General features: G+C 34.5%; 1 protein-coding gene and 1 long non-coding RNA gene across 42 annotated transcripts in view; one reads left to right on the top strand and one right to left on the bottom strand.

Annotated features, from left to right (window-relative positions):
* The window catches only part of ZBTB20 (zinc finger and BTB domain containing 20), an 813,376-nt gene that overhangs the window by 343,042 nt on the left and 455,751 nt on the right, over positions 1 to 14,583 (top strand). The gene's annotated exons all lie outside the window — the stretch shown is intronic.
* LOC123571642 (uncharacterized) lies at positions 6,605 to 11,082 on the bottom strand. Its single transcript, XR_010584738.2, has 3 exons — positions 10,991 to 11,082; positions 7,961 to 8,053; positions 6,605 to 7,860 (listed from the first exon to the last, which is right to left on the bottom strand). It is a non-coding gene; the product is annotated as an uncharacterized lncRNA (long non-coding RNA).

The following is a 14,583-nucleotide window of genomic DNA, read 5'->3' on the forward strand; positions in this document are numbered from 1 at the left end:
CTTACTCTTATGATCCAGCAATACCACTTTAAGGTATCCAAGAGGGGAAAAATAGTACGTCCACACAGAGATGTATTTTATGTGAATGCTCATGGCAGCATTATTCATAACAGTAAAAAACTGGAAACAATTCAGATGTCCATTGGCTGATGAATGGATAAATAAAATGTGTTATATCCATACATGGAATGGTATTCATCAACAAAAGGTAATAGACTACTGCTACATGCCACAACACAAATGAATCTTAAAAATGAATTATGATAAGTGAAAAAGATACATTAAAGAGATCACATATTATTTGATTGCATTAATAAAAATATCCAGAAAGGGCAAATTTATAGAGACAGAAAATATTTGTTGTCTGGGTCTAGGGATTGACTGCCTAAGGGTATGAAGGATCTTCGTAGGGTGACAAAAATATTCTATAAATGAATAGTGGTGATGGTTATACAACTCTAAATTTACTTAATGTCATTGAGTTGTACACATAACAAGAGTGTATTGTATGTTATATAATTTATATCTCAATAAACTGTTAACAAATGAAATTATGCTTATTAAAACTAAGAGAAGTATAGAGAAACCTGGCAGACATTCTCTTAAGCAAGCGACCAAGGTTAACATACCCAGAGATAACATATACTTTGATATTATGTTATAAGAAGGGCACATCACCTCTTTTGTATTCTTCTCTAAACCTATAATCCTAATCTAGTTATGGGATTGGACAAATCAAAGTTGTAAAAGATTTCACAAAATATCTGACCACTAGTCTTCACAATTATCAGTCATGAAAAACATGGAATGACTAAGAAACTATCACAGATCAGAAGAGACTAAGGAAACATGGCAATTAAAATGCAGTATGGTACCCTGGATTGGATTTTTGGAACAGATAAAAAAAAAAAAAAAAAAACATATTAATGGAAAAATCGATGACATCTGAATAAAGTCTGTAGTTTAGTTAATAATATTGTATCAATATTGATTACTTAATTTTGTCAAATTTACCATGGTTATGTAAGATATTAACATTAGGAGAAACTAGTGAAGGAAATATGGAAACTCTCTGTACTATCGTTGCGACTTTTCCATAATTCTAAAATTGTTCCAAAATACAAAGTTAAAATTTTAAAAAGCGAATGGAGAATTTATAGATTAAAGGATAATTATCATTTGAATATAATGTGTAGATCTTATTTAGATCCTGATTCAAACTAACCAGCTATGAAAAGTAAAGACCATTTAAAAGTCAATCATTTAACATGGTCAGGATATTTAATGACATTAAAGAATTACTATTATTTTCGATGTAGAATGATATTAGTTGATTGTCATCTTTCAGTAACACATAGTAAAGTATTCATGCATAAAATAATAAGCTATGTGGGATTGTCTTTTAGATGATCTGGTTGAAGAAAAAGTAGTGAGAGTATAATTGGAAAAACAATTGACAATGGGTGATGGGTACTAGAGAGTTCATTTTGCTATGTTCTGTACTCTTGCATATATTTGAATTTTTTATAATAAAAAGTTTTTAAATACTGAAAAGAAAAAAATACTAAAATAAATAATTAAAGTATTATAATTAGCCTTCTATGCTGACCACAAACAGGGCTGTCTCTTAAAAATCAAATCTGTACAATGTCTGAATAAATAAATCATAGAGAGATGAGTGAACTCTCAAAAGCAATCGGAGCAAGATACAATCAGTACTGAATAGTTGGAAGAGCAATAAGAGAAGTGCCTGAATTAACATAGATCTCCTAAGCTGGAATGCTTTGTTGTTCTTTCCTTGAAGTTCTGTGACCTGGTGATATCTAAAACTCCTTCTGTGTGAGGATTTTAAAAAGTAGAATGTGGTCAGAAGCAGCCCTTTGTTTGTAGTCAGTGGTAAGATCTATAGTTCTCACCCCCCTTCAGGTTTTTTTTTTTTTATTGACTAGAGGCTTTGTTTGTGGCCTTGTGACTTACAAGATAGGTTACTGTAATATAATGCATTTGCTACTTCTCTGGAAAGCCATTCAGAACCTTTAAGGAGTGCAGAATGTACAACTCTTTTGCTAAAGGGTCTCTGCCAGAAAAGCATTCTTCCGGATTTTGTAATTTGCATTGATTACTGAGCTGTTGCTCAGTGCATCATTGGATGTTGACTGTAATCTATAAAGCCTTACATAGTTTTGTTCTGATTAAAGAAGTCTGACACTGGTTGTCAATTTTAATAATGACTGAGATTGATCTATGTGACTTAAAATTTTAACAGATTTTGGAACCTGAAATGCGAGAAGCAAGTTTTCTTATTGATGACACATACTCTGTAAATCTATTTTAAAGGTGGGTTCAGTGTACAGTCGTGAATTTGAATTAAAAAACACAGAAAGCTGAAAATAGACAAAAGTGCCAAAAATAAGGTATTTTTTCTGACTTTCTGTTCCTTCATCTCACCTGACATTCCCTCAGAATATTTTACATCCTTGATGACCAGTCTTTTAAGCAATTCTACCTGATAACCTCACTATATAGTGACAGAGTTACTGATTTGTTCATGAGGAGATAAGAAGAGGAGCACTATTCATATCAAAGACAACCGGTCCCACTTCCAGGTCCATCTTTGGGCCAAGATATGTAGTCGCCAACAGTGAGTTGGCGACTATATTTTTTGAGTCCTGGCGCAAAGTAAGATCCATCTGTTTTGCCCAGCCGTTTGCCTGAGTGCCACAAAATGGTCCTGTTATTAGTCTTATTTGTGGTCCTATTTGAGGTTAGATATAATGTAAATAAATTTCAGTTCTCCTCATGATGAATACAGCATGGGAATTAAGAGGGGTGGTGTTGGTAGTTGTAAGTGATGTTGAGTCTCTATTTTTTCGACTGCTCTGTTTTCTTTGGATTGGGAAACAGACATTTAAGAATGAGTTTGTCATCTGGAAGGATAGTTGTGACCAAGTTTCCCTCAACAGGATACAAGATGTTATTTTTGAGCCTCATTACCCTCACCAAGAGAAAAAAAAAAAGAAGGAAAAAAGAATAAGAAAGAAAGTGAAAGTAGAGAAGAAACATGCAGAAATAGGAGAAAAAGATCGAAGAGGAGAAGGAGAAATGGCATGGAGGAGGGGGGAAATGAAAATTGGTACACTGACCATCTACTCATATAATTGATTTAATTATTTTGAGCTGATAGTTCAATTCATTCAACATCTGGCAAATTGAGGAAAAGGAAAACTGACTGATTGAATTGAATTACTAGTTGTCAGTTAAATGTTTATATGTAAATATTCAGCCTAGTTTCTATCACCTTTTCATGTCTAAACTAGAAAGTGAATTCGTTTCACTAACCGTATTTTGTTGGTGAGTAGAACAATGCCATTTGGTGGTTCAGATTTATCCAGAGGTGGGCAGTTTTTACATTTCTGAATCATTTTTCAGAGATTATTGTTATTCAATATATTTATATTATATATCATATAATTTCTAAGCACAAGTTATTTTTGTCAGTTTCTTCTATGAATGTTTTGCTGCCTTAAAAGGAAATATGTGCACTCCCCTCCTCTCATTCAGTTGTCCCTGGTGACGCCTCCATAATTTCTGCCTTTACGCTGGTTCATTTTTAGCCTAATTCAGGCATGTGAGAGGAGGGGGAAAAGTTTAGTAGTCAATGTCAGTGATTTTTCTTTTAAATCTGATCTCATTCATGAGTGAATTTAGTGTGAACCTGAGCATGTTTACACTTAAAATCTATGTATATCAAATAGAACAATTACCCAAAATATTCCTCTATAGATTTCAAGAGAAAAAGAAAACAGGAATCACAAGTAAGAACTACATATGCTTTCTAATAATAGTACAATTTCAGGGGTGATTTGTGATTATGCTCTCCTATGGGGAAATATTAAAATATTACCTTGCACTAATGTGAAATTGGACATAAACATATGACATTTAGTGTTACAAATATGTAGAAAGTATTCTGCCATGCTGTGAAATGAAAGAAAGCGAGTTATATTACCTCATTTATATTTTAAAAATTAAATTTTTCTAAATCCCATTGTATCAGTTTTTCAAAGCTAAAAGTAAGGATGATTTAATTCTAGTGTGTGATTTTTTTAATTTAAAAAATACTATTATCTTATTTATAAATGGTGTTGTTTGAAGAAAGAAATGATGAAAAAATAGTATATTTTAAGCCCAATATTTATTATACACTTGGAGCTCTTAATGCCTGGACTCTTACTTAATTTAGAATTAAAAATACATATTTAAAAAATAAGCAATGTGGTTACAGTTATTTAAACCAGGGAGTCTTGTTCAGACTCTCTTGGTCTTCCTGTGCTGCTTCAAACAGCAGTGGCTGCATGTGACAAGATGTACAATATGATGTGAAATGGGGCACGCTAAACCCATAATACAGTACATTTCAATGGCCATTTTGTGTTGTTAAATATGTTCATTTAGCCCTACTTCACCATCTATCTCACCAGCAATTCAGTCACTGGAAAGTAGCAGATCTAGCATTTTTTACAATTCTATTTGAAGTCATAATTTCCCTTTAATATGGGTATTCAGATACATAGATTTTCTTCTTTATTTCCTGAACTTAATATTTTCTGTAATCTTTAGGCTGTAAAAATTGTTTAGGAGTTGTTTTTTTTTTAATCAGAATATAGCTAAAATTCAGAAACATTGAGTTTCTAGTCATATCATTATGAAGTCCTTAACATGGAGGCATATTTTGTTTTTCAAAATTGCTTTTTTTTCTTCTCTTTAGATCCTTTTCTTTTCATTAAAAAACTACTCTGGGAAGAGGGATTTTTTTTTTTTTTTTTTTTTTTTCCCTTAACAGAAAAAAAAAAAAAGAAAAAAAGAAAAGCCACGCTTGACTGATAATGCATTGCTTTGGATGGTGAAACATTATGAAAGTTTAATTTTTAATTAAATCTGAAATACCAATTATAACTGAAAGAGATTTTAACCTGTTTCTTTTCAGACTGCCTGAAGTTACATTTAGAGACTGAAATCACTGCACCTTAAAAACAAAAGATTGAGCTGCACTGTATTCCTATAAGTCAAAGCTTCCTGTACCTTCTTCTGTGTTTCTGTGACCAACCCAAAAAAGGACAAAAACATTGGTAACATAGTAACCAGACACGAGTAAAAATGTGAATGTCCCTGAAGAAATATATGTTTAAATGATTTTCTTCTTAAAAAAAAAAAAAAAAAAAAAAAAAAAAAAGTTGTTGGTCTCAATATTCAGGATGTCTTTTTTATCCAACCTAAATTGTGAATCCTTTCTTTTGGCTGGTTTGAATTTCATTAGAGAGGGTGTCACCCACTGTGCATGAGCACAGTGACACACACCCTGTCTGGAAAGATTCTTGCTTTTTTTTTTTTAAACCCCTCTCACTGAAGGTGAAAGATTTCTTATGGAATCAAAGTAGATTTCTTTTTCCTTTGTGATGTCATTAGAAATTTTTAGCCTTTGTGTCAATGGAAATGGAGAGAAATAAAGTTCATGATGACATCACAAGATTCTGTTGCCTTGAGGACTTTGGGCAAAACTAAGTAAAATGCATAATTCCCTTGTGTGCGTGTGTTCCCCATTCTGCTACGAAGCAGTCAAAATAGCACATCTTATGTCTTCCCGTGAGCTACAAGGCTGTCTCTCAGAGCCCCATTGTTCCATAAATGCATGTCAGAGTCTACCACAGTCTGGTCTACCCTTATTTAGCTGCTGTTTTGTCAATGTACTTGGAAGAACAATTAACATTTGGGATTTCAACGTCTGAATAACAGGCAGTGAATAGAACCCAAGCATATAAAAGATTCAGACGCCCAGGGTAAGAAAACAGAAGCTTATAGTTGGTGAAGAAAAAAAGAAAAGCATTTTTAATGCTGCACTCAAAGGTTGTGAAATACTACAAGGAAAGTCAATCTGTTTTTATTTTTAATTTTAGATCAAAATGTACATTTTGGTAATAAAATCCAGAAGCTTATGATGTCTTCCTCAGTTTTACAGTTAATGTATTGCAAGTTTTTTCACTAAGAGTCTTAAAACACTTAACCTTCCATTGTTGGAATGCCAGATGTGGAGTCTACTGCATCATGGTTTTTAGAGTGTCACAGCCCCCAATCAACAGAGTACACTAAAGGTGATTCAGACAATTGCTTCCATTTTTCACTCTAGTTCACTGCATTTTTGTTGACTGTAGTTCTTGTGTGTTGAGAGTAGACAGTTCTGGAGTTGCTTACATGTCTCTGCCTATGGTGTGAATTCCTGCTAAGTTCATTTTTGTTAAGAGATGATGCATTGACAGAGCAAGGTCACCTCACTGTCATTGCATCGGTGAAACGAAGGAGACTTTGGCAGTTTGTGTATGTCGTGCACTGAGCATGGTGCCTGGCTGATATCAGTGAATAAATGATGATTATTGTTATTGTTGTCATAACTACAACAGTTCAAACCCACAGACAGTAAGGTCTCTAAGAGCAGGGGCTCTTTCTTACTCATTTTTGTAATTCCTAACCCTTGATACAATAATATGTAATCATGAAACAGCTGTTATTAGTTTAATTTCAAAACTTTTTTAAAGTCAGAAATCCAGGGTTCATGCTATCAGAGAATATTTATTATAAACACAGGTTGAATACAGTTTTTGACAGTCAGGAAGAAGGTGGTCAAGGAATTTGCCAAACACAACCTTTCTGCTTATCATATCATACGAGGCATCCGTCTCCCAGCCCCTTACCTCATTGACTTTACATTTCTTTTTCCTGACCAAAGTGAGAATTGCCCATTCATACCACATCCTTTTCACCTATGAAATGGTCTTCAGCAGTTTTCCACTTAAGTTATGTGTTTTATATTCCACATGCTAGAGTCGACTCCACGGATAAATATGCCCAATTCCAGGGTAGATGATGCTCTGATACCTCAGTTTGCCTTATTGCCATATGATAGATTTTGTTTCAGGGAAACGGGACAAGTGGTACAATAAATATTGGGTCAAGAGGCCAGGGATTTGGGAAGGAACCATTAACAGAATGTACTTTTAGTGCATAAAATGCTAGGACCAGCTTTTCAACACTAATATGACCACAATATTCTTTAGAACTCAGAACCATTTGACACCTTCTAAGTTCAGTTTCCTGTTTGTTTTCTTTTTTACATATATTTCTCTGTCCCTCTTCCCCACCATCACTTTTTAAAATTTATTTCCAAAAGGGATTCTTTCATTTTTATTAAATGAGCTTCTGGTGATGCAAATTAAGGCTCTCATAAAACTTGACCTCTGAGGCAATACTAAAATGATGAAATTTAGGCTTAGTGAATTGTACTGTTATCATGTTCAATAACATTTAATGACATAAAAGAATTTTATAAAAAACATTTTATATATTTTAAGATTAAAAAGTTTAGGCAAATGTAAGGGCAGAGCATTGCCAAATATTATAGTGGGAAAGGATGTAAGAAACAAAGTCTAATCGCTTCATTTTTAAATAAGTAAATTGAGGCACAGGGTAGGGCACAAACGTTACACAAAGTATATTGACCACCATCACGGTTCATCCTTAGAGACCTAGACGTGGTAGTCTATCTGAATTTACAATCTGAGGCTTCAACCTTTTCTCTACAGTCAGGGTCTGAGAAATGTTTCCTGAGGAGCAAATTGCCTTGGGTTCATTTATTGAGACTTGTTGAACTGTAGTCCCTTTCATCAAAATCTCAAATTCATATATAAAGGAGTATCCTGAAAACGTTGGTTGTTATCAAAAGAGGTTTCTGTTTGTTTGTTTGTTTGTTTTTGTTTTTGTTTTTTAAATTTTGTTCCTGGTATCATGCCTTTGGTTGAGCAACGAGTCCTGTAGAGGCAAATTTATTTGGTAGACTTATTATTCTTTATGATGATTTACAAAGTGGACATAAGACCACTAGAAACTCCAGTAGTTTAATTGGGCTTACAGGCATGATGAAACCAGTAATCTGAGCAGAGCCGTTGTGATGTGGAATTCAAACTTCCCAAGGGTGTGCACCATGCATGGTGTCAGAATGTCACTGTTACCAGGGTCATTTCCATCAGAGGCACGTTTTCCAGAGTCAGAAAAAAAAAAAAAAAGAAATAAGCTTTAATATTTTAAAATGAATTACTTGCTCTGGTCATTTGTTTCACATTGCTTTCATTGGATTCTGTCATTTACCAATCCAAAGAGGCTATGGTAAAAACCTTTCTGTTATTTTACCCAAAGCTAAATTCTGTACATTTTCTAGTTTCTTCCATTATTTTAATTAACCCATCCAGGCCTTCCCTCTCTCCGCCATATACTGAAAGTCAGTGGCCTGAGTCTTTGTGCCTCAAAGACAAAGAGACAATAGTTCTGCCCTTTAAAAATTCCATGGAAGCTTTGGCATATAGAGAAGATGGAGGAATCGAGACATGGTGATACCAGAGCAGGGTCCTAGATGTAGATGTCCAGCAAAGTTCTCTTTTCAAACCTCTTCTCCCTTTTCTTTATAATAATGAATTAATATTCTGTGCCTCCTATGAACAAAATATTTTACCAAAAAACACAGATAAATAACACATATTTTCTGTTATGAAGGAATTCATAATTTATCTGGGAAAAACACATCTTTCTTATAGACAAAACGTTATATGGTATAGCAGAGGAAGTAAATGGTTATCATTTTTTTCTGGGCCATGAAGGAATAATGTGATACTAGCAAGAAGCCTATGAAGAGGGAGTAATAAATGAAAGTCAAGAGAACATTGAATAGTATTGGTGTGATTTCAGAATGCTTGTTGGGGCCAGTGACTAGAGGAGGAATTGGATGACAACCATAATGTATGGGAGGATCAGTTTTCCAAAGTGTGGGTTGTAACTCATTAGTAGGCCATGAAAGTTTAAAAGATCACATGTACTCGAATCACAGGAAAATAAATATTTTTTAAAGCACATCACGTATTTTTAAGATACTAGATGGCAAAATAAGTGTATTTCTTATTGAGAATTATGCCCCAAAATATAAAAGCAGCTTAAACATGGCAGAGCTTTTAAGCATTTAACTCATGTAATCCTAATTAAGGGATAAAATTATCTTCTTCCTTATATATGAGAAAATGATGGAGTTAAGCAATTTGCCCCAGGTTATACAACAGGTAAATAGTAGACACAGAGTGTGATCACGTGTGTCATACTCCACATTCATACTCTTCTCATGACTTGACACAGCTTCGCAGAATTACATGACTTCAATTACTTCACATGGATAACTCAGAAATTTATACCTCCCATCCTGATATGTCTTCAAAACTTTAGTCCTATATTTCCAACATCCTTATTTAAATCTTCAACTAGAAATCGCTCTAGTTTCTCTCAGTCAGTATATCAAAGCTAAATTTATTCCTCTACCTAAAAACCATCCTCCTTTTGACTATCCTAGCTTTTCTAACTCCAATTCCCTAGGACATCTTTATTCAAAATATATCATTCTTTCCTCTTCTTCCTCCTAGATGTCCAGTAAGTGGCCAAGTCTCATTCTCTTTCTTTGATATCTCTGTTCTAGTCAGGATTTTATCTTCTCTTGCTTGCAAAAATTTCCTAATTGGAAGAGATGGAGCAGGGAGATCAGTTTATCCTAAACACTGCTGCCCCATTAACTTTTCTAAAACAGGAGCACTAAGATTATGTCGCCTTTGTTCAGACAAAACTTTCAATAATTCTATGTATAACAATCCCTAATCAATATACATGACATCCTAAAATCTAACTCTAATCCCATTTCTTAGTTAATTGTCACCTACCCGGTTATATGTACTATATACTCAGGCCAAGTTCTCTCACTTACCTTTATTCATATTGTTCCAGCATCTGGAATGTCCATCATTCAATTTTTTCATATGCAAAACCAACCCATCCTAACAAGTTCTTTTCCAATGTTATTAATTTCATGAATCCTTCTTTCTTTGACCTGGACAGAAACAATCCACTCTCCCCTAACCACCAAATTTACTTACCACCTGTAGTGACCTTGCTGACAACTTGATTTTGGACTTGTAGCCTCCAAAACTGTTAAATTTTGTTCCTGGTATCATGCCTTTGACAGTACCCAATATAATAAATATATAATAAATATAACAAATTTGTGGTACTTGTCACAGCAGCTCTAAGAAACTAATACAATACTCATCTACACTTTTATTGAGACACGAATTACTTTCTACATTTTATAGCACTTTATCTGTATGCCTTATTCCCTTACTAGAAAATAAAATTTTAAGGGAATAGTCCATATTTAATTAACATTTCTTAGCCCTACTGAATCTACCACAATAGAATCATTAACTCATTATTCAACTATGCTTAATACTAGAAATATAGAAATGATTCATTACACCTTCATCATGAAATTGATAGTCTCCTAAGGAAATTAGACATGAAATAAATGCAAACATTATTACAGTATTACAAACTGTGGTCCCTGTAAAGAGTTATGTATGCAAGACAACATTGAGTGGGGGAAATCCCTTATACTGTCCTTTGGGTGCTCAGGACAGAATTCTCAGAGAGAGTGTCCTTTGAGTTGAGCATTGAAGGACGGAAATTAATATCAGCCAGGTGAAGAATTTGGGGTAGGGAAGGGAGTATGGGAGGGGAGAAAGCTCCAGATAGAAACTGCATATACAAAATCCTGTATTCAAATGCAAAGCTTTGAATACAGACTTTCTGTATTCAAAGAACTAAAAGGACTTCAGAGTGGCCAGAGCAAAGTGAGCAAAGCAGAATGGCTGGAGTTGTGGTCAGAGAAATGCCAGAGTGAGGAATTTAAATTTTATTCCTAATGCAGTGGGAAAGCACATAGTAGATACACATAAAAATACCAATTGAAGGATAGCTCAAGAATAGGACAAGAGCAAAATTAATTCAAAGGTAAATAATATACACATGCTAATAAAATCCATACATTTATTTTAAATCCTCCCTGAAGGTTTACCTCTGAGTTTGAGGAGAGCTTGGACTTCTGAAATTGAGGTCTTATACTTCAAAACATATTTTTCACTTGCATAAACTGAGTAGATCTCCGACAACCTTCTAAGATAAGGTCAAGTTAATTTTATTTTCTTTCTAGTTAATAATTATTAAATTCTGTTGTTGGTTAATGGATTTCTTATTTTTGTTTATTTTTTAAGTGGCTGTTGTGTAATGTAGAGATGCATACCAAAAATGTGTTTTGTTCCTAGACTGTATTTTTTATCTGTTAAACCTTAATCTCATTTTTAATTTTGGTGTATTTTATCATGTGCAATGACCGGGGACCTGGAGGCATAGAAAACCTTGAAAATAAATCATCATTATTCTCATTATTACTACCTACAACATTACTGGATTTCTGGATTGAAGAACAATCCAGGCTTTTTTTTTTTTTTAAGTATGATGCATTAATAACCTGGTATGCCACTAAGCCAGAATAGAGATATTGGTTTGTTTGCAAAGTAATGGAAATTATCCCCTTTTGCAATTAAAGAAGAAATAGAGTAGAGGGAATGTGGAAATTGAACCATAGAGAAGTAGCTTAAGCTCTAAAGATATGAGGATTTATCTGCTATAGCTCAGTAAAAAGACCCTGGAACCAGAAAATATTATAGCGACATGGAATCTTAGGAATTATTTATTCTAGCCTCTTCATTTTGGAGACGAACAAAATTCAGGCCTAGAATTCCTATCCAAGTCATAGTTAAATAGTTAATGGCAGGGCTGGTACTGTAATCCCAATACTCAGGAGCTAAATTACCACAGCCAAACCAGCTAATATGTGATCAAAGCCCCTGTCATAACCCTTTCAAGGTCTTGGGTAGAAAAAGAAATATTAAGTGCAGGAGATGAGTCTATGTACAAACCTTAATTAATAAAAAATCTGAACAATATATATTACAATACTTTTACCTAATATACCAAATACTTTATAAAGAGTTGTCTGTAATCCTTGCTACCACACTCAGCAACTACCCAGCAAAGTAGGAACCATTCCCATTTTATAATGAAAAAACTGAGCCCCAGAACGATTAAGTAGCATCTAAAATTGCAAAGCCAGTAAGTGAGGTGTGTATTACTATTAGACCTAACTGATTCAAACTCTGTGCTATCTCCTGCTTGGTGTTTTTAAAACTGTTGCGTTTAGTTATTGCCTGAGCTAGTGTGGTCACAGAGGTCATTAGTTCTCTAATAGCCCAAATGTCTAAAAGACTGAAAAAATTTAGGAGGGTAAGAAAAATAGTTACATTTAGCAGATACCCTCTCCATAAAACTCTTCACATTTAATTCTTACAGCATTGACTGTAGATTGATGTCATAATCCTTAGTTCACAGTATCAGAAACTGAGGCTCAGTGAGATTACATTGCTCTATACATTTTAGTGGAAAAAAGCCTGAGCCTGCATTCATACTCTGATCTATCTGACTGTAAGTGTTCCTCCTATTATTCTACCCACATCCAAGTCTGTTCTTCTCTTGGATGCTAGTTTTCTATGGTTTACACACCTCATCTGGCAAAGTAGAATTGTAATACCTGCTGTCATAGACTTCCCAAAAAAGAGAGAGTGCATTGAGAGGTTTCTTTATAATTATATCATCATGTCTGGAAATAAATATAATGTCCTCTATATGTTTCCTCCTTTGAAAAATGGGGATGTGGGAAGATTGGTAAAATCTTTAGCATTAGACTTTCATTTCTGCATCATCTTGATTTACTGTGTGTCTGTGCCCAACACCCCATCATATCACATATAATAGTTCCAATAACCTAGATCATACTGAAAAAAAACCTTTGAAAAATGAATGAGAAGTAAAAAATTGTAATTATTAGACCAATAAGAAGGAATAATTCCAATGTTTAATAATTGGAGTTTGGTTTACATTTTTCTTCTTAAGACTAACTTAATTAAAGCCTTTAGTGTGATCAGAGGTAAAGGCCTATGAAGGTACTCAGCCTTATTGCTACTATAAAAAATGTAAAACTTTGAGGCCAGGCATGGTGGCTCATGTCTGTAATCCCGTCACTTTGGAAGGCCGAGGCGTGTGGATCACCTGAGGTTAGGAATTCGAGACCAGCCTGACCAACGTGGTGAAACTCCGTCTCTACTAAAAAATACAAATAAAATTAGCCGGGGATGGTGGCGGGCGCCTGAAATCCCAGCTACTCCGGAGGCTGAGGCAGGATTATCACTTAAACCTGGGAGGCAGAGGTTGCAGTGAGCCGAAATTGCACCATTGCATTCCAGCCTGGGCAAGAAAAGCAAGACTCCATCTCAAAAAAAAAAAAAAGCAAAACTTTGAAAATTCAAACATGCTTATGAATTGCTAGCACTATTTTCTAAAGACCACTGAGGACTACATTGAAAATGAATGTACATATGTAACAAACCTGCACATACTGCACAGCACATGTACCCTAGAACTTACAGTATAATAATAAAAAAAAAAAAAAAAAAAAAAAAAAAACAGTACAGAGAGATGGACTGGGATTGAAACATTGCTGATGACGGGTGCCACTGCAAACATAACCCTGAATTACCTTCCATGTGTGCCAACTTTAGGAGCACTGCATGTAAACACCCCCATTTCTGAAGAGGTCATATTCTATTACTGACACACTCAAACAAGTGTTCTAAAGCCAAATCTCACTGTAGAATAATAATCTGAGTCTGGGAATGGGATGTGGGGCTTCAGTATACATAACAATTTTACAGTAATTAGAGGCAATGCTACCCGTTGGGGTCCTCCAGTAGTTGTTTCTTCCCCCTGCTTCTTGAGCTTTGACTTCTGAGATTATCTGTGTGAAAGCCCTTAGCAGTCCATTCAAGTCTTCTAAAGTAAGCCAGTTAAAAAATATCTTTCCTGCTTAGCAGAAGGGACTTTGTTCTTTGTTACTACCTTGCTCTTTGCAATATGTTGCTAGTAGTCCTAAATCAGAATGTGCATTAATATGTCTTTTGAATTACTGGGTCTCCTCAGGAGAAAAAAAATGTTTTCAACAATCTTATAATATTTTGTTAAAAATCCAATTCAGGTTCAATGTTTTCTTCTCAAAGGAATTTTGAATGAAGAAAAAGCTTTTGTAAGAGGGAGGAAGCTTATCTAATCTCTTCAAGACTGATGAGAAGCAATCAGGAGCTTGTGACTCTTTGAAACAGTAAATTTCTAGGGAATTAGGCACACATTTCTCAGGAACAATAAAGAGTGTTACACTTCAGGTTGGCTCTAAATGCACCCCTTCATGTATCCCAAAAGACAATTTGAAAGCACCATTCTCTGAGTCAACTGGAAAGGGAGGAGGCCATGCTGAGCTGAGTTTCTTTCAGGGGGTCAGGAGACACTGAATACAGAATGAAGATCACTCTTCTGATTAGTGTCGAATGCTCAGTTATAACCTTTTATAATAAAATGTCTTCAAAGATGTAAGAAAATAAATTGGCTCAGACAAGAGAGTTACTGGATATTAGAAGATTCAGATTTTTGACAAGGTCTTCTACTTGTTTGCAAATGTACTATCTTGACCATATAAAATTTGCCTAACCTTTGCTAAAATTT

Source organism: Macaca fascicularis, chromosome 2 (assembly GCF_037993035.2).
Source record: "Macaca fascicularis isolate 582-1 chromosome 2, T2T-MFA8v1.1".
Classification (NCBI taxonomy): domain Eukaryota; kingdom Metazoa; phylum Chordata; class Mammalia; order Primates; family Cercopithecidae; genus Macaca; species Macaca fascicularis.